Source organism: Marmota marmota, unplaced genomic scaffold (genome assembly GCF_001458135.2).
Source record: "Marmota marmota marmota unplaced genomic scaffold, marMar, whole genome shotgun sequence".
NCBI lineage: Eukaryota > Metazoa > Chordata > Mammalia > Rodentia > Sciuridae > Marmota > Marmota marmota.
The window spans coordinates 6,405,822-6,426,704 of record NW_025999968.1 but is presented as its reverse complement, the minus strand read 5'-3'; the positions used below and the strand labels follow the sequence as shown (position 1 = coordinate 6,426,704).

Here is a 20,883-nt window from a genome sequence, read left to right as displayed (position 1 = left end):
TATATATATATGTAAATACACACACACACACACACACACACACACGTCGCACACACCCTCAGCCACACGCGCTTCCCTCCCCGGCCGGCAGCTTCTCGGTCCGAGGCTCCTTTGTTGCTCCGGCTGCGGCCGCTCTCCCGTGTTGTGTGTCCCCGGGTGTCACAGTGCGTGTTGTGTGTCTGTGCAGCGCGGCGCTGTGTGGCTCTCTCCGCGCCCACCACGCTGACACCGGGGCTTCGGCTCACCCTTCCCAGGCTGCGGCTGCACCAGAGGTGAGTCACGTCTCTGAAGTTTGTTTTCTTTTCATAAAAAGTTGTATCTGTTTGTTGGTTTGGGGAGAGGAGGGGGCGGGAGGCTGCCGCAGGCCGGCGGACGCTCAGCGAGCGCGGGCGAGTGGCTGCGGTGGATGCGCGGCGGCTGGCGCCGGGTCTGAGCGCTCGGCTGCCGGCTAGGGTTGGGGCTGGGGACTGGCTGGCGGGGCGCGCCAGGCGCAGGACCCACAAGCTGGGGGAGAATCCCACACGGTGTCAGCAGATGCACAGAACCATTCAATGCGCGCTTGGACTCCGGGGGCGAGGTTATCACCCTTGACATTTTAAAGGCAAATACTAAAATGATGGACTGAGCGAACCCAAACAGCCTCAGAAAAGATCCCCTAACAGGAGAAGTAGAAGGGGAGAGGCTAAAGTAGTGTCCAGAAGTGTCTGTGAGACTGAGGCATTTGTAAGAGAGAGAGAGAGAGAGAGAGAGAGAGAGAGAGAGTCCGCGCGCGCCTGTGTGTGAGTGTGTGTGTGTGTGTGTGTGTGTGTGTGTGTTGGCGCCCGCAGGGTACTCCTGGGGTTGTACTCTTCAGGTTTTTGTTTATGTAACTTCGAGAAGGTGGGGGCATGAATCTCTAGGACAAGTGGGAAAGAGCTGAGAGGAGGGCCAGGAACCCAGGAAGAATCTTCTGCTGGATTCTTGAAGGGCCTGCTTGACTTTCAGATACTCAGTTTAGTTTGCTTTTCCAGGCAATAGAAGAACTTTTGAGAGGTGCGAGTCAGGCAGACCTGGAAGGATTAGAGATGTCTTAGAGATGGTTTTGTTTAGTTGTGTTTTGGGGTGGCAGAGGCAGAGTCCCTTGAAAGTTGTGTTCCTCCAGAGATGTGGCAGTTAGAGCTAAGAATACCCAAACCACACACCAGCAATCCCAAACAGGCACTTTCTGGGTGTGGTGGGTGTTCTGCAGCTCCCCCCATCTCTTCCCTGCAAACTCAAATGGGTTCACATAAGTTTTTGACTCAGAGTTACCTCTCTGAGTAGACTAAGTGAAAAGTATATTTGGTTGCAGGCCCTTGTCCCACCTCCAAATGCCCTGTACCCAGCCCACATTTGTCACTTAGCTCTTTTTGCCCAGAACTCTGCAAGCATAGACCCTTAAATGAACGTGGTTTTTAAAATTCTTGAATGTGTAAACATTTCTAATTTATGCCACTACTGGATTCTGAACAGGCAGCACCACTCTGTGATGGTTTTTTTAGCCCTTTGGTTACAGCTAATAAATCTATCTCCATGTTCTCAAGGGCAACATGGAAAATACTAATGCACAGTCTTGTTGGACCCAGGTGGGGGCTGGGACACCCATACATCTGGATGACCTGTTTTCTGAACTTAAAGTGAATCTGAGGCAAGAGGTTGGCCATTTTGAGGTGTGTAACAGGTTTCCCAGGGACATTTCTGAGGTCTTATAATTGGCACTTTTTAATGGCCTCATAATTGAGACCCAGAGGGTTCCCATGGTACTCTTGAAGCACCTTGGGGTCAGTTAGGACAGAGGCGGGTAGAAACAGCAGTAGGGTTAAGATTTTCCTTCCAGATGAGTTTTTGGAATAAGTTTATACAAAAAAATGAAAGAAGCCAGAATTCCCTCCTTAGTCCTCTTTGCTGACACCATCCTCCCTCATGGAAATATATTACTCAGAATTTGGCCCTCAGGAGGCCAGAAGCAGTACAGACGTCCCCTTTTATTCTCTTTCAAGGTTTCTCAGCAGAGCAACATTGCAGGAGAAGTTCACTCAAGAGATATTGCCCAAGCTTCTGGGAGCTGGCTTTACTTGGGAGGGTTAATTGGTAGAGGCTAGTATAATAGGTCCTTTGACAGCAAATGAGGAGACGGGTGTGAGGGGGAAAAAAACCTGCTTAGGTGCTAATTATCAGTCAGTCACGATAAGGAGTGTGATTTATGTTTCTTTCCATACTCCAGTGCCATCCTCTAAATGGACCCAGATATTTTACTTTTTTTGAAGTACTTTTTCAAGTACTTGGGATCCCCCCTCTCTTCAACAACTCTGTTTGTGGTTTCCATAGCCTAAGGATGAATAGGAGATTTTACTCATGAAATAATTCAGTTGACTTCCCCAAAGACCCCTGGGGTTTAAGAAAGGAGGGCAAGAAGTGAGCCTGATGATCAGTGTTCCAAGGGCCCTAGGGGGTCTAGGTTCAAATTTCAGCTGTCACTGACGTGCTTAATGAATTAAAGGTTTCTCTCTCTGCCTTTCAAAACTTAACTGAAGACCCATGTGTGCTGGATAATTTCTGTCCAGTACTTTGTGACCCCTGAATAAAGAAGTATTAACCTGGCTCCAAAAGATATTATACACTGCAGTTTGCTTTCTTCCCTCCAAACTTTAAACCTCCTTGCAATCTGGGACTAGAATGGAAATTGGGGAGGGAGAGGAAAGATAGTGATTTTCTCATTTAAAAAAATTTATCTACTTTAACATAAGTAATTTCTTGTTACCTCCATACTTCAGTTTAACAAATATTTATCGTGCATCAGACACCCAATTGGGAGCTTCCTTGTCCTAACAAAGTAAGTTTTCTTAATCAAAGAGTGATTACCCTCAAATTTTATTCATTGCACAAACATCTACTACTAATTATAAAAGTGTTTTTAAAGTTATTCACAGTTATGTACAGGCTGGGGCTGTAGCTTTGTTCAAGCACTTGCCTAGCATGCACAAGGCCCTAGGTTCAATCTCCTGCAACACACACACACACACACACACACACACACAGCTACCCACAATCCCCCCATGCTATAGCATGACTTGTTTTTGTTCATCCATGTGCGTATATACCTTCTATATAGTTATGATAAAAAGTAGATTCTTGTCATCAGACAGCCCTAAAATATCTACATTTGAACCAAAGACTCACAGAGAACACATATATTCAACTAATTTGCTTTTGGTGGGAATGAGCCAAATCCTAAGTATGCTCCCACAGGAACTTCAACTTGCAATATTTTCATAACTTATGAGCCTGAATCAAGTATTTGGGATTGAAGAGTGGTATGGGAGAGGATGTTTAGTTTTAATCTAGAAGTCTATGTTTACCATAAACCTTCCTAAAGAAGATTTTTGCCACCTTGGAGCCTTCGGGTTGGTCATGGATAGAGAAGGGGAGGTAGAATGTAGGAAAGAGGTTTAGAGGATCCCTCTGAAGCCCAAGCTCTGCCTCTGACCTCTGTTTACACCACCTCAAATCAAAACATTAATCTGTTCCTACATCTCTGCTGCTGCAGAGTTAAGACTCCTTCCCCAACCTGGCACAATCTTTTCTGTTCTTCCTTTTGTAATTCCACCATCTGTACCATCTTTTCCAGATCTGCTTCCACTCTGCTTATTGATGCCCTTGACAGTTGCTGCTGACACGTGGTTGGGCTCCCACTGTCCACCTAACATCACTCCACTATTCTCCATCAGTCCACTATTCTCCATCAGTCCACTATTCTCCATCAGTCCCACAATCAAGTCACTACTCAGCTTTAAAATCCAAATTTCTCAACCTGTTATATGAGACTCCATCCTCCTTCATGATAATTCTTCCTCAGTAGGAGCCTGCTGCCCAGCACCTTAAATCCTTCCACACAAGCCTACTTATGTATGAGGCCTGTTTATAATGTGTTTTGAAGAAATATTTGGTGAGTGTTGATGAAAATACACTATTGGATGAAAAGTTCATGGTTTTGTAAAATGTAGTATTGTTCTTAATCCACTATTTTCACTTTTAGCAAGGAGCCAGGTAACTGGATATTGATGGAGGCCTGTGATCTTAGAAGAATTGCTTTTCCCCTGTTTTCTTACTCATAAAAGGGGTTAATGTGAAATTACTATGGTTTATAGCAATGCACCTTACAAAAAGCAAATACTTCAGAACTGTTTATTTTATTGTTCAAAAGATGAAACAATTCTCTTTTTCCTCAGTCCTGTTTCAGGCTTCCTGGAACCCATGACCCTTGAAGTTTTGTCAACATTCACGCCATCTGAGGGTAGCAGCAAAGGAGTAGAAGAAGTAGGTGAGGTTTTCTGCTCACAGTCTGGAATCTCTATCCTATTAGATCAACTATTTTTTTCCCTTGTTTTGTGTTATCACTTGAAGATTGTGTTTCTCATACTTTAATATTGGAAAAATCCAGCTTTGAGTGGAATCTGGACTAACCTTCAGGTTGGTTCTAGTGGCTAGTACACTCTTAGTCGAAGCCTATGTTGGCTCCATGAACCCCCCCTTGCCCTGAGGCAAACTGTCAGCCTTGTTGGATACAAACCACTAACTGTGAGATTCAGGATCTAAGCTCACTGTGGAAAAGTCCTGCTCAGGTCTGGGTGAGGAAAGCCAAGTGTTTACGTCTCCGTCAGTGATCTTACAGCAAATGCCTTGTGGTCTCATGTACTGGGCATTGTTTATCTCACAAAAACCAGAGGGATTCCATTTCTTTGCGTCTTCTGAAATGAAACCAGGAAATAATTTCTCTTTTCCTAATGGTAAATTTGGCCTTATTTTCAAAGAAGGCCTTTGATGTTTGGGACAGGATTATTGGGCAATACGAGGAAATCATAGCAGAAAGACTATAGTCAGTAACATGTAGTCAACTTAATTTGGTTGCCAGAGAAAATGTTGAGAAAGTCTCAACTGGTTCTCCTGGTGAGTAACAGGAAAATGCCAATGTGGACGGGGTAAGTAGGGTTGAAGAAAAACAACCCAAAAGGAGCTGAGCAGTGGAAAGTAGGGCAAAGGCATGTTATTCTTTGCCAAAATGAGTTTGGACAACATTGGACACGACGAGGGTGATGAAGTGTGTGTAGGTTGGAGCCTTCATTCTTTCAACAGGCTTTTATTGAGTACCTGCTATGTGCCTGGCATCATGGCTTAGACTGGCAGGAATCAATACCAGAGCCCACAGGCATCCAGAATTCCATTGCTCATGGGAAGTGAAATGCAAATTCTAGTGTTATGATGATACTAACAGTGGGTCAGTTAAGAAAGACTTTTTGAGGGAGGGGAGAGAATACCTCAGGAAATCTTAAAATTAGAGACAGACAGGTAGTACCGAATGTTTTTTTTACTCTGCTTGTATGAATTGTTCATTGTTTTGTTCCAGCAAATTCATTTTTCCTTGGTGGATGATAGGTTTAAGTATGGTAGACACAGGAGATTTCAAAGTCATGTCTTTGTTGTTGTTACTTGTTTAATTTTAGGAAACTTAAGACTTAGAATCTCTGCATCAAATACAGAATCTCAGAAATCTGGGTTTTGGCCATGTTTCCCAAATCAGTTACTGAGTAGTTTTCAGGAGGAAAAGAAAAAAATTAGTGATTTTCCTTTCTTTCTCATTTATATCAGATTTTAACTGAGAATCTTAGAAACACATGTATGAATTCATCCTTTTACCTTTGAATTCCATTGGCCCCATTAGATTTGCTTGACTCTGACATTATTCCCAGAGTAGCAGGTGAGGGGAAATTTATTTTACAGGTATAAAAATCACTGGGCTTTTCATTTGCTCAAAAACCTCCTGGGATGCTGAGAGGTGAATATCACAAGAGCTGGGAGCCCCAGGTAGGGGAGGAAAGTATGTGGACTTACCTGGCCTCAGAGGCCCCCATCCAGCCTGGGCTGCAACTTTACTCTCAAAGAAAACCTCCCCCACCTTCCCTGGTTCTGCCAATATTTTTCCAGATTAGTCAAAGCCAAGTGCCTTTACTAGTCTTTACTTACCTAACATTACAATCCCAGTAGGTTTATTAGGTATGGGTCATAGTTAATTGGAGAGGAAAATTGGGGGGTTCTGGGTTTACTGGTTTTCTATGAAAGCAGAAACTGCTCTTAATTATTTCACAGATCATCTCTCCCACTTCTCTGTCTCTCTGTTTTCTGCCTCATGACTATCACACTATAGTGGAGTTACTGTAGCTTTTCCTTCTTAGATAGTTGTGCCCAAGTCAGGGGGATTTGTTAATGCTGGCAGTCAGCAAAATATCTTCTTTTGCAAGTGAGATCACATAAAAGCGGAGATGTTTACTCCTGTATTTATGAATGAATTTTTGCTAGTGAACAAATTGTATAAAAACCTGCCAAGTTATAGACAAGAGTTAGATTCTCTGGATCATTCAATGTACAGGCCTCTGAAATAATCACCTGCACCCCTTCCTTGAGTCCTTTGGTGGTCTGCCATCTGTGAAGGCTCTGAGTCAGTTCCAGGGGACAGGCCCCAGTCAGGTGCTTTCCATTCTGTAGGCTTCTGTAGCAGAGGTGGAGGCTGCTGCAGGGTGGCTGGCTTTAGCCGGTCTGGACTATGGCAATTTGCCAGCAAGTTTCAGTGGGTGGTCTTTGACAATGAAAGAAGAGGGTGGGGGCGGGGGAACTTAGCTCTCCTCCCCAAAGGGGAACAACAAGGTGGCTTTCTATAGGTGGGTTTCACATTGGCGACCAATCCCCTTGTCACTGACACACCATAGTGTCTTGAGTGTGGGTGAAAAGAACTGAACAGGTTGCCTGAAGTGGTCACTGTGATGGATGGAGTTAATTTTTGTTCCCCCGATTTTACAAATGAAGCCTTGTGTTTAGGTGGCGAGCCTTCCCTCCAAGGGGGCGAGTATGCAGGTACCTTTCCTTATGATTACTGAGGAAGGAACAATGATGATTCTCACTTGCCAGACAGAAAAGCAAAGCTCTTAGTGCAGCTTCTCACCCCACAGATCAGGGAAATCAGCCGTGGACCAGCAGCACAGGCCCAGGCATGCTAATTTCAGTTACAAGTAGGCAGCACTGCCTGCCTCCACTTCCTCCCAGTGATGGGGAGATTGATAGCAGCCATCTAGTGTATACCTACTGGGTGCCAGGCCCTGTGCTAAGAATTACTGGCATTATCCCTTTGATCACCCAGTGGTCCTGTGAAGCTGGGCATTATTATCCTATTCTTCAGATAAGAAGCTAAAGCTTAAATAATTGTACTGACTTGCTCTGGTCTCACAACTGGAAGTGGCAAAGCCAAGATTTCATTGCAGGTCTGCTGACTGCCAAACTTAATGTGTGTGTGGAGGGGGCACCCAGATAAGTTCTCTTCCCAAAGCAGACTCCCTTCAGTTTGGGAAAACTTTCTTTTGCAGCTAACTACACGTAAGGGGCATGTGGGGACCTTTATGAGACTTGCCGTAAACCACATGAATATAGAACTGGGACCACAAGTGGAAGGTGTTGAATGGCTCAGAAGCAGCAGCACCAGGGAAGCCAGGCTTTGTGGTCCAGCTGTGTCAGACTTTGCAGGCCGTGGTGAAAGCCACCTCCATCTTGGGTTTCATTTCTGAACTTGTCTCTTGATATTTTTTTTCTCCTCCTCCGGGACATTGTCTGAATCGACTGTCCCAAATCTCTGCTCCTGCTATAGCTGCCAGATGAATCCATCTGTGCCTAGGCTTTCTGCAAGTCTGATCAAGCAGGTCCTCCGTGCTTACAATGAGCTGAGGGGGAGAAGGTGTTTGGCCCAGCAGATACTTTTACTGGTCAGGAAAAGTGGCAGCTTGTACAGAAAAATACCCTGGGGAAGGAAGTAGCAGCTTTGACAGACAGGTAACTGACAGGAGATGCTGCCTTCCAGGCAAATACTCACAGGGCAGCCAGCAGAAAGAATTCGACAGGCAGGTACCTGCAGAAGAGCAAAGCACCCCACTCCCTGCTGGCTTAGGAGGGTGGTGAGGTTTGGCAGCGGAGGACATGTAGTTACCCTTGTTCCTTGTTTTTCTTTAGCAAACACGGGAAACTTGAAGCCAAGATGCTCTGGGTATGGGAAGACACAGGTTTAAAATATAATGATGTGACTAGGGTAATGAGGAGATAGTCAGAGAAACTGTGCCTTTCATCCCCTCTCATTTCAAGCTGTCTTTTTAAAATTTTTTTTTATTTATATGTGACAGCAGAATGCATTACAATTCTTATTACACATATAGAGCACAATTTTTCATATCTCTGGTTGTGTACAAAGTAGAGTCACACCAATTCGTGTCTTCATATATGCAGTTTGGATAATAATGTCCATCACATTCCACCATTATTTTTAACCCCATGCCCCTTCCCTTCCCCTCCCACCCCTCTTCCCTATCTAGAGTTCATCTATTCCTCCCATGCTCCCCCTCCCTACCCCACTATGAATCAGCCTCCTTATATCAGAGAAAACATTCAGCATTTGGTTTTTTTGGGGATTGGCTAACTTCATTTGGCATTATCTTCTCCAACTCCAACTATTTACCTGCAAATGCCATGATTTTATTCTCTTTTCATGCTGAGTAATATTCCATTGTGTATATATGCCACATTTTTTTAATTCATTCATCTATTGAAGAACATCTATCTAGGTTGGTTCCACAGTTTAGCTATTGTGAATTGTGCTGCTATAAACATTGATGTGACTGTGTCCCTGTAGTATGATGTTTTTAAGCCCTTTGGGTAACTCCAGAATGGCAGCTATTAAGAATACAAACAACAGTAAGTGTTGGCGAGGCCGTGGGGGAAAAGGTACACTCATACATTGCTGGTGGGACTGCAAATTGGTGTAGCCAATATGGAAAGCAGTATGGAGATTTCTTTGAAAATTGGGAATGGAACCACCACTTGACCCAACTGTCCCTCTCTTCAGTCTGTACTCATGCTGTCTTTTAAAGGGCCATGAGGATGCTGTGACATGGCCTGAGGGAACACTTTTGATTGAAAATTTCTTACCTCAAAAGCCTCAGGTGCCTGGCATCTGTACTCACCCACTCTAAAGAGATAAGAAATTCTAGGGAACCATGGAGAAGTCAGTTTGGACCCAGGAATGCAGTCAACTCTGCGGTGTGTTTTTGTTTTCTAAGTGTAGGAACCTGAATCAGATTCTCTTTGGTCATAGTGTCAGAAACCACCCCGGATCCCTCCAGATCAGCTTTCTTTTCCTCACTAGTGGGAAAAGACAACTTAGAGTCTCAGGGTCTGGAAGAAGTTGGGAAGGAAAATAACTTCTGGCAACTGGATTTAGGGTAACATCCTTCCTTGAGAGAGGAAGATACAGAAGGAGTCCAGAGCGTTTCTAGGAGGTCCTATCTGAGAGGACAGAAGTCTGGAGTGCATCTTGTGAGAAGGCAGGTGAAGTGCTAGGAAAGAAAGTTTTCAGGAGACAAGCATGTTTCTGGAATCACTTCCAGATTTGGGATTTGTATAGCATCCTGGTTAAGGGGAGTCTTTGTAAATAGACCAGCCTGGGTTTCAATACTGGCTTTGCCAATAGCTAGGTGTGTGATCCTGGGCAAGTTACATAAACCCCCCACGCCAGTTTCTTAAGGTTGTTGCAAAGGGGAAACGAGGTCATGTATGTAAAACTCAGGAAATGCATTGGGAGCCATCAGTGGATGGTAGCTGTTGTTATTTAGGAAAAGAAGGAGGAACAGAGTGAAAGGGGCCTTCTTGGTAGAGTAGGCAGAGAGGAGAATGAGCCAGCAGAAGGCCTGTTGATGGAGCCCCAACTAACTCAAGGTCTACAGAGAGAAAGGGATGAGGATGGGGAGAAAGAGGAGCACAAGATTGGGCCAGGCCTGGTCCCTGGGTAAAGCATGACTCCCAACCCCACTCTGCCCCTGCAGCCTTCCCCTCTGCTTTCCCCCCAACTCAGCGTACCCAAAATCTTGAGATCATCCTTGATTCTGCTCTTGCTCTCATACTCCATTTTATTTTTGCTTTTATTTTCATTATTAATTTATTGTGGTGCTAGAGGTGGAACTCAGGGCCTCACACATATTGCATCTTGTTTGAAAGTGGTAGCGCAAGCACTCTTACACTGAGAGACAGCCTGGGTCCTCATACTCCACTTTAAGTTGGCAAACAATACTGGGTTTACCTTCAAGTGTTTGTAGAATCCTATGATCTCCTACCACTCTAGTCTTCTGTTAACTTTTCTGACCAGGACTGTGTAGGTGACTTCTCTGCTCAAAACTCTCCATGGCTTCAAACATCTATACCCTGGAACTACCGCATGCTCTTTGCCTCACCTCTGCCTGCCTTGCTCACCTCACAGCCACATGGGCCTCCCCAGGACTCCTCCAACTAGCCTTCTCCTCCTCAGAGGTTTTCTGCCAGCTGTCTGAAAGGCTCTCACCTCACATTCCTGTATAGCTTCCTCTCCCATTTCAGTGGGTTCCCTGCTGCCCCGCTCACCTACCACTATTCTCTCTCCTTTCAACCTAATTTATTTTTCCTCAGCATTGTCACCTTCTGATATGTATCTATTTGTTCATTTGCATATTACCTGCTTCCTCTGTAGAAGGAAGAAAGACCCAGGGACTTTGTTTTATTTCTCATTTTCTCCCAGGGACTAGAAGAGATTTTGGTTCGTTCGTTCGTTCGTTCGTTCCTTCCTTCCTTCCTTCCTTCCTTCCTTCCTTCCTTTCTTCCTTCCTTCCTCTTTCTCTATCCTATCCTATCGTTTCCTTTCCTTTTTTAAAAAAAAATTTTTGTAGTTGTAGATGGACAGAATGCCTTTATTTTATTTGTTTATTTTTATGTGGTGCTGAGAATCGAACCCAGTGCCTCATGCATGCTAGGCAAGCTCCCTGCCACCGAGCTGCAGCCCCAGCACCTCCTTTCCTTTCCTTTCCTTTTCTCTTTCCTTTCTAATCTGCAGTACTCTCCTGAATTGCAAAATTAATGTGTAAGAATTTCAAACAAGATGAAATACGGTCAGTTCTCAGTATTCACAGGTTCCACACCTGTGGATGCAGTCAACCATGGATCAACCATGAATAGAAAATATTTTTAAAAAAAATATCATGTCTGTACTGAACATGTGCAGACTTTTTTCTTGTCACGGTATAACAACAACTTACATAGCATTTACACTGTATGCACTACTTTAAGTAACCTAGAGATAATTTAAAGTATAGCTTAGGTACATGCAAATACTATCTACACCATTTTTATGACAGATTTGAGCATCCATGGATTTTGGTATCCTGGCGGGGGGGGGGCAGTGTCCTAGAACCAATTCTTCACAAATACCAAGGGGCAACTATAATTACGCATGGATTTATACAAGAAAATGCATTCAGGGGTGTATGTATATGGGGAACCTCGAGGGAAGGTGCTAAGAGTACTAACGATGAGAGTCTGTTAGAAAAGCCAGGCAGTAGACGTGTGCAGGATCTCAGCAGAGATCGCCCAGTTCCTTCACTCTTCCCCAAGGTAACAGACTTCAGCAATTGTCCATGGCTAGGCAGGTGGTTCCATCTGTAAGAGAGATACAAGAATGAAGCCAGGCATGTGGTGGTGCATGCAAAGTAATCCCAGTGGCTTGGGAGGCTGAGGCAGGAGGATCACAAGTTCAAGGCCAGCCTTGGCCATTTAGTGAGACTCTGACTCAAACTGAAAATGAAAAAGGGCTGGGGGTGTAGCTCAGTGGTAGAGTAGCCCTGGGTTCAATCCCTAGTACTATAAAGAAGAAGAAAAAAAGCAATGGATGTCCTCTCTGCCCTTCCTCATCACATACTTTATTATTATTATTATTATTATTTTAACTATGGCACTGTTTTTTTAAAAAATATATTTTTTAGTTGTACATGGACCTTTATTTTATGTATTTACATGTGGTGCTGAGGATCAAACCCAGGGCCTCATACATGCTAAACAAGTGCTCCACCACTGAGCCCCAGCCCCAGTCCTTATCACACACTTTAGAAGAATTTATTGTGCATCCACTTTGTGCCCAGCACTGTGCATGGCCTGGCTCTTCCTCTATCCCACCACTGTTTATAGTCTGGTTGTCCATCTGGGCTTTCCTAAGTGGGCCTGGGCCACCCACTTTGATGCTACCCTCTTCCAATCACCTGAGTCCTACTGGAGGTCTTTCAGATCTGGTGGGCATGGGATGGATTTGACAATAGTTCAGTCCCCATACACAGGGGTCTTGGTGGGGCCAGCCCCTGTGCTAGGTACACCAGTGACAGAGATGGTACCAGCTGTTGGAAGTAAGGAAGAGTGTGTTGGATGCCACCTCAGAGGGGACATAGATCTGACTTCAAGTTGCATCTTAGACATTTCTGACTTGGTTCAAGATTTAGAAGCAGAGGAAGAATAAAAATAGTGAAGAAGATCCCAGGAGGTCTTGTGGTGACAATAAAAGTAGAAAAATGTGCCTCAGCAATAGTACAACCAGATGCCAAAACCCAACCCAGCAAGCATGTCATGGAGCTGGGCAATAGCTCATGCCTCTTTTTTTTTTATTGCTATTATTATTTTAAATGAATAATCTTCTTTTTGAGCAGTCTTAGGTTTACAGAAAAGTGAAGCAAAACAGAGTTGTCATCCAAATCACCTCTACCACCTAACCCTACCCTTTTCCCCTGTAATTAACATCTTCTGCTGGTGTGATGTATTTGTTATGATTGGTGAACCAAAATTGACATTTCATTATTAACTAAAGTGCATAGTTTACATTAGGGTCCACTTTTTGTGTGGTACATTTTCTGGGTATTGGCAGATATATGATGGCATGTACCTACTATGATAGGATCGTAATATTCTGCTGCCTAAAAGTCTCCCATTCTCCACCTAGTCACCTCCTCTTCCTGCCCCAAAAACTTTTGCAACCACTATCATCTTGCTGTAGTAAGCATATATATTTACTATATATATTTTTACTACATATATGTGTATGTATGTGTTATATATATATGCTATAGTTATGACTTTTCCAGAATGTCACATAGTTGGAATCATGAAGTATATACCCCTATCAGACTGGCTTCTTTCATTTGGCACCCTCTCTAGTTTTCTCTCTTGCCTGCCCCATACACATAAGCAGCTGGTGAGCAAGGAGCTGGAAAAGGAGGGGCTCAGAGCCGAGTGCTGAAACCTTCCTGACAAGAGCTGTGGGTCTACTGTGCAGCTCCATTGCCATCTTCTGCCGAGCAGCCTGGCCCTGGTGCTACTGGAGTTTAACCAGGCTGGTAAACTGTCAGGAGCTGCCTGTGTTTGGGTTCCACATCTGGAAGTACCAGCTGTGCAGACCCTCCCTCCCACCCCTAAACAGACAGCCGGGAAGAGCACATGGGGCTGTTTGTCTTCCTCCTTGGGAGTTTGTTTTGCTTACTTTGGAGCTGCAGGCTAGGGGAAGCGTGGGGAAGTGTGCGTCCCCTGGGCAGGCCGTGATACTGTGCGCTCATATCCGGTGGTGGGCCACAGGTCCCTCCGTCTCTAAAATCACTGCTTTCAGCCCAGGTTCCAGTGGTGTTCTTGTTGAGCCCAGATGGCAATGGAGAACAGAGGGGCTTGTTTTGTGGTCATTAAGGGGAAGACTTATCAATCAGGCACAAAGAGATTGAGAGTGTTTCTCCTGCCAAAAAGTATTTCTTTCTTGAGTCAGCATTGAAAACTGGGATTCCCTGGGAGTTTGGGAGTAGGAGCCCAGTATTCAGAGCACTTAGCAGTCACTTTAAATAGTGTGGCTCTCTGGGGGACAAGTTATGATGATGGATTTGATAATGGGAGCAGAAGGAGAGAACTCCTCTAACCCTGCTCCAGCTCGGGACCACATCTAGGGGAAATGTTAGCGGGTGTGACTGTGGAATCCTGTGGATCATCTGAACCACAGGCTGAAAAGTTCCAGGAATTGAGAAAGGGAGGAATACTGAGCAGAGGGAGTTCTAACCCTGGGGAATAGGGACTTACATTTAGAGCCTGGCTTCCATTCCTGCTTGAACAGAGAGCTGAAATCTGTTGGTACTTTCTCACGTTGCAAGATGCAAGCCACATGTGTCAGAGTTCAGTACAGAGGAATAAGACTCATCAGGTGCCTTTGGACTATGGAGATTCTATGCCGAAGATCCAAATTCATACCACCCCCTCCCCTGGTTTTCTTGTCTTCTCCTAGCCTGGGCAGTGCCTCAGTAATGGCTCTGGAATGGCATTCAGTGCTTTGCCTAGCTGTCTCCCGTGTAGGTGCACTAATGATACCCGTCCCAGGCTTATCCCTCAGACTGTGAGCACTAATGCAGTGCCATCTTTAAAGTCTTTCAACTTCAGAGGACTGCACTCTCCAGGCAAGCTGTCCTCTGGCTTTTGTTGTTAATGATAGCTCCAGGGTGGAGCCTGCTGGCCTGGCTTCTCAGGTCTTACTCCAGCATCCCTGCGGCTACCCCAGTGATTACTGACCATCTGGAAGTCTTGGCCCTTGCCTCAGTTTGCCTGGGGAGGCAGAAGATAGAGAACTGATGAGCCGTGTGTGTGTGGGACCCATGTTCTTTACCAAATTCAGGCTTCACCCCTAAGCTACCCACCCTACACTCTGTCCCCTCACTCTCAAGAAGGGATCATGAGAGCTCTGAGAAAGAATCCCAGGCTGGCTTCTGTAGGTGCATGCCAGGTAATGCCTGTGTACAAGTAGGTGCCACATTTTCTGAACCAACAGACAAATCCATGACTTATCAAAGCATTTTTCTCTCATGTTGAGGGTGGTTGGGGATTTCAGAAAAGCTGATTGTATAAATATCTTGTGATACATTTAAAGAATCTTGCCTTCAGAATAAGGTACAGTGGGACCATCCCAGCACCTCCTGATGGCACCATCTCCTGTTGTTGCCAGAGGTGCCTGGAGGCACAGCGCCCGCCTCTGTCCACGTGGGGCGAGTGTTGATGGAGGGAAGTCTCTGGTGTGGTCTGGCTCTTCTTCAGTACTTTTTCACCAGAGCCATCTGTAGAAATGGGGCAGGATCCCAATTTTACCCACCACCCTCCACCCCTCTCCAGAAAAAGCTAGGCTCCAAAGCAGTGGGAGGATCCTTCCTAACTAAGTTTTACATGCTTTGAAAGTCAAGAAGTAAAAAGGAATCATGTGTCCAATTGAGATGGGATCTTACGCAAGCAGATCTAATTTTTCCCACACGTGAAATTAACCCAAATGCCAGTGCTAATGTCCGTGGTCTGGGTGGGGAAAAGGCACTGAGACCTTGTTCTTTGCATCTTAGCCAAGATGAGGCATGTTTCCTTGCCCCAGGTCAGGGGCTTGGGACCAGGTTCGCTTGTGTGAAGAATGCCACCCACTAAAACTCAGGATGCTCACTTCTGCTGCCTCTCAGCGGTCACTTGAGGTTTCATGCCGAGTTTTGGATGCTGATCCCAATATCCAGCAGCAACTCTTGCCTGAGCACATCATATTTGCCCTCTGTTGACATCTGCCACAGGAGCCTAAAGACATTGGTAGCCATCAAAGAGTGGCCTTTCAATTGGTCAGTCAATAGATGTTTATCAAGTGGTGTGTCTACTGTCCTTAAGGTGCTTGTGTCCTGGTTTCTGAAGATTTCCCAAATCAAAACATTGAATTGCATTATTCACAGAAGAGTGCTTAGTCTGGAGTGAGTGCTGTGTTATTCAGCTTTCTGTTGCTGTAACAAAATACCTGAGATAATCAACTTGAAAGAAGGAAAGATGTATTTTGGCTTATGGTTTCAGTCTGTAGTTGTTTGGCCCTATCACTTTGGTCATGTGGTAAGGCAGAATAGCATGGTGGGGAGCACATGGTAAAGCAAAGCTTTTTACCTCATGGCAGTTGGGAAGCAAAAGGAGAGAGCAGAAGAGGTCAGGATCTCAGTATCCCCTTCCCGGGTGTACCCCCAATGACCTAACTTCCTTCTATCCACCTAAATATTCCACCATCTCTCAATAGTACCATAGGCCTTTAGCACCTGGGCCTTTGGGGAACTTTTAAGATCTAAACCATAACAGATGGTCACTGTTGTCATCATTGCCATATCATTACTACTTTGACCCGAGATGAGCTGCCGATTTCTCTCCCAAGAGCCCAAATTCTTGGAGAACTTGGTTATTTAAAAAGTTTTGACACTTGTCAAATGGATTACATCAAACTTAGAAAGGTTTTCTCTAAGAAAGGAACAACACAGTGAAAAGACAACCTACAGAATGGGAGAACATATAAGCCAGCTATTCATGGGACAGGATTAATATCCAGAATCTATAAAGAACTAAAAAAGCTTAACAAGCTGGGTGTGGTGGCACACGCCTGTAATCCCATTGGCTCTGGAGGCTGAAGCAGGAGGATCACTAGGATTTGAGGCAGGAGGATCAAAGCCAGCTTCAGCAATGGCAAGGCACTAAGCAGTTCAGTGAGCCCCTGTCTCTAGAAAAAATACAAAATGAGGCTGGGGATGTGGCTCAGTGGTTGAGTGCCCTGAGTTCAATCCCCAGTACTAAAAAACAATAATGCCAACAAAAAAAAAATGGCCAATGGCCCAATATTATTAGCTCAATATTGTTATGCTCAATATTATTATCCATCAGGGAAATTCAAATCAAAACTGTAGTGAGATACCATTTCACCCCAGTTGGAATGGTTGTTATAAAGAAAATTTTAAAAAAGAACAAAACAAACAAAAAATACCATGGTGGTACAGATGAGGAGAGAAAGGAAATTGTACATATTGGTGGGAATGTAAATTAGTATAGCCATTATAGGAAACAGTATGGAGATTCCTCAAAAAACTAAAAATAGACCTACTATATGATACAACTATACCACTCGTGGGTATACAGCCAAAGGAAAGGAAGTCAGCATACAAAAGTAACACCTGCACACCTTTGTGTGCTATGGCACTATTAACATAGCTTGCATATGAAATCAGCTTAGATGCCCATTAACAGATAAATGGATAAAGAAAATGTGGAGGGCTGGGGATACAGCTCAGCTGGTAGAGTGCTAGCCTCGTATGCCCAGCACCTCAAAAAAAAAATGTGTCATGTATACACAATGGAGTATTATTTAACCATAAAGAAAAATGAAATTCTGTCACTTACAGGAAAATAGATGAAATTGGAGGACATCATGTTAAATGAAATAAGCCAGATACAGAACAGTCAAGGACAGCATGCTCTCTCTCATATGCAAAAGCTAAAAAAAAAAAAAAAAGGCCCACCTGAGGAATTGGAAGGTTCCAGAGGGGAAGAGGGTGAAGGTGGAAGTAATATGGGTGCATATGATAAACAACAAACACATACTGTTTGCCTGTTTGGAAATAACACACTGAATGTCATTAATGTGTATAGTCAATATGTAGCAATAAAAACAAATCATTTTGTCATGGTATGGTTCAGAATTTGATAGGTAGACAAGTGGAAAAGTCATAGGTTCAGAAATCTGAGTCAGAGGTTTGGACCCTGATGGTCTTTGTCTTGGACCTTGAGGCCTCCATCTTGGTGGTTTCTGCAACCAGGGAAAAGTCAGCCAGTGCTGGGGACGTGTCATTAGTGAGATATGGGCAGGTCTGGGGAAGGCCCTTCCTGGACAGGCAGGTCCCATCCCCAAAAGGAAACAGAGAGCATGGGGGGAAGCCAGCTAGCTGGGGTCCTTGGGTCCCAAGAGTGAGGGAGATAGGCTGCTCAAGGACTGGCTGTTCCAGCTGCCACCAGCAGTCCTCTTGTCAGGGCTGAGGCTGCCTCTGGAGTCTGATGCATCCAGAAGATCATAAAGGGAGCATGCCCCTCTTCCATCAGAACCTGGGCATCCCCTCAATCCCCCCTGACTGTGCCATTGTCTTAATTTAGAGGACACTGGGATGGGGTGGGGGTTCCTGAAAGCCAATGCAACGTTTGGGAAGATTTGAGAGGTCTTATTCTAATTATCCTATTGATTTATTTTTTTTAAAAAAATTATTATTATTTTCTAACTTAAAAACTCAAACAGCATAAAAGCATAAAGATTAATATCATGAACCCTATGAGTCTGTATGGACATTTTAAATTTATTCTTTTCTAGTTGAATGCTTGATATTATTAGTTTATGAAACAAACTGAAAATAGAAAAAAGACTTTATGAAAAAGAACATACAAATTTTATCACATACTTAAGAGCACAGGAGGATGAGACTCAGGGGCAAATGGCTGAACCTTAGAGAGAGCTTGGCTTGGCAGGGGCACTCTGGAGAGGGAGAATGTGTACAGTGAGCAGGGTTGTCTTATGTAGATGAAGTCTCCCTGGTAACAGCTACCTGTGGACCTCTCTGTCTGGGCCAGGTGTCAGACCCCTATCTCCTCCTTCTGTGGAAAGACCCTGGTCAGGAGGAACAGAAAAGCCTGGGCCTGCATCCACTATTTACTCATGTACATTTCTTTTTTATAAAAGAGCAGCTTTTCAGAGCCATTCCTGTGTCTGTAGAAGTCTGTGGTTATTCTGAATAAGCAGAATATGCCAATGCCATCTATTTGGAATTGGTAGATTCAACAAGGAGCAAGACAACAAAAGTTTTGTGTCTTTTTAAAAAAATATATATATATTACTCTAATACAGTGCTCCGTGTGCTAGATGGGTCAAAATTGGATGCCACAAAGTTACTCCTTCCACAAAAGTGTGTGATCCAGGCTTCCCACCTCTGACAGTGGAGTGGGAAAGAACATGTGCTTGGGGTCCTGGGGTTTGATTCATAAAACTGTTCTGTGGTGCTCTAAGATCTTTCTGTGTCCCTTCACCAGAGCTTAACCTCTTGTGGAGAACTTTTCCTTTGGATTCCTGGGACCTAGTGTTTAACAAGTGTTCAATAAACATTTATGGACTTGTGAGGCAAGTGATTCCATGAGACAGTGGGTTTCCACCTGGAGAGGTGTGAGTACTGTGAGTACGAGGGCTGGACCCACCATCTGCAGTGTTGGGGATGATGATATACAGGGCTGAGGGAAGGCCAATCCTGGGGGACACTGAGCAGGAAGGACAGAGCCTCATGGGTTCCTGGAGATGTGGCCTTTACTTGCCTGTAGATTCAGGTGTTCATGCACAGGCCCTGGGGGAGGTGGGGCAGGATTCTAAGGAGGCTCCAGGTCTGTTTTTCTGGGTGGCCATTCAGCCTGCAAGCTGCCTGTGCCACCAGGGCCTGCATGCCATCCCCAGTACTGTTGGATTCACTTTGGAGTTGACAAGAGAGGTCTCTGCCACAGGCATGGATCTGCTCCCTGCCTCTGGACACTGCAATGAGGCTGCTCTGAGCCACTCTGGTGACAGGTCTGGGGAGGAAGGATGGTTAAAGTGTAGGAAATAGGGTGTTGGGGGGGCCAGACGGGGATGCATTTCAAACATTTCCCTTCAGATCTGAACCTCAGGTCTACATAGCCCGATAGACCTCAGGCAGGGTGTGCCAGCCCTGGGAGAAGTCACCAAGCCCTGACTTTCAGCAGCTGATCTGTCCCTTTCCTCTCTGCCTGGTCTTTTCAGTTTAAATTTCCAACCAAATCTTCTCCTCCCATGCATGTATGGGGTGTGTGTGTGTGTGTGTGTGTGTGTGTGTGTTAATTTTTATTCTTGGCAGAAGTTAAGACATAAAATGGATTTGGAAGGAGATGAAACCAGTCTGGGTATATGTTGGGCGGCAGGCAGCTTCATTCCTGAAGTGGGAGGGCCCGGGAGGGGCCAGGGCTGGGGTTCCAAGGTGGGTTGTCTCCTCCTCCTCCCCTTCTATGGGGACCAGGAAGGCAGAAGTTGAGCTGTTAACCCTTTGGATTGTCAACAGCAGGTTCCAGTGGAGCCAAAACCACAGAAGGCCAACACCTGAGGAATTTCTTCGTGTTCTGTGAGCCCCTGGAGACTGATCTGGCTTTGGCAAGGGAACCCTGGCTAGTTTCTCAGACTTTGAAGGGCAAACATTCAAATTTGCATCTGTGGAAAACATCCCTCCCACACCTCCATGCTCCCCCAGAAGTACATGATCCTGGTCCCAGTAGGCAGAAGTGACAGTGGCCCAGAGACCTGTTTGAGTGTTGTCTTTGCACTGTGGAGGCTGTTACCATGGTGACCTCTTTTGAGATTTTTATTTCTGTGTAAGGAATAGACAGTCAGGAATCTGAAAATGCAAAAATAAAAAAATAAACAAACAAACAAATAAATTATAAATAAAACTTGGGAAAACTGAGAGAAGCTTTTTGGAGAAAAAAGTTTTCTTCCTTTAAATGGGTTAATATTTAATTTGTAGGGTAAGAAATATTTATTTTTGCTTTAAAACTATAAGAATTTCTTTAAAATAATATATAATATATACCATCTTTATGCAAAACTCTCAATTCTAACCATTGAATCCAGTACAACCAAAGCTTTCCTGGCAGATATTTTTTTTCTGAAATTGCCCCAGAATCCGTGGCAAAGACACCCTCACAGGGTTCTCAACTGGTTGCATGTTACAATTTGCAGGAGGAGTTTTTAAAATACTGATGCCTAGACTGAGGCTCTAACTTTATTTACCTGAGGTGTCATTCCCCCACCCCTCATTCCTGGCATTTCTGTGATGATTCTCTGTGCCACCAGAGCTGCTATGTGAGGGCTAATACAGTATAAGAACAGAAGAAGAGCTGGACATCATGGCACATGCCTGTAATCCCAGCAACTCAGGAGGCTGAGGCAGGAGGATTGCAAGTTCAAGACCAGTCTCCGCAACTTAGTGAGATGCTGCGCTAAAAAACAAAAACAAACAAACAAAACACCACAAGAGACTAAAAAACAAAAACAAACAAACAAAACACCACAAGAGACTAGATGAGGAAACTGGAAGTTTCTTA

General features: G+C 44.6%; 1 protein-coding gene across 1 annotated transcript in view; it reads left to right on the top strand.

Moving 5' to 3' along the window:
• Window positions 1-23: 23 nt before the first annotated feature.
• Window positions 24-20,883, top strand: part of Boc (BOC cell adhesion associated, oncogene regulated) — a 76,981-nt gene continuing 56,121 nt past the window's right edge. The window contains 2 exon segments of the mRNA XM_048803845.1: window positions 24-272; window positions 4,248-4,339. The gene's annotated coding sequence lies outside the window, so the exon portion shown is untranslated.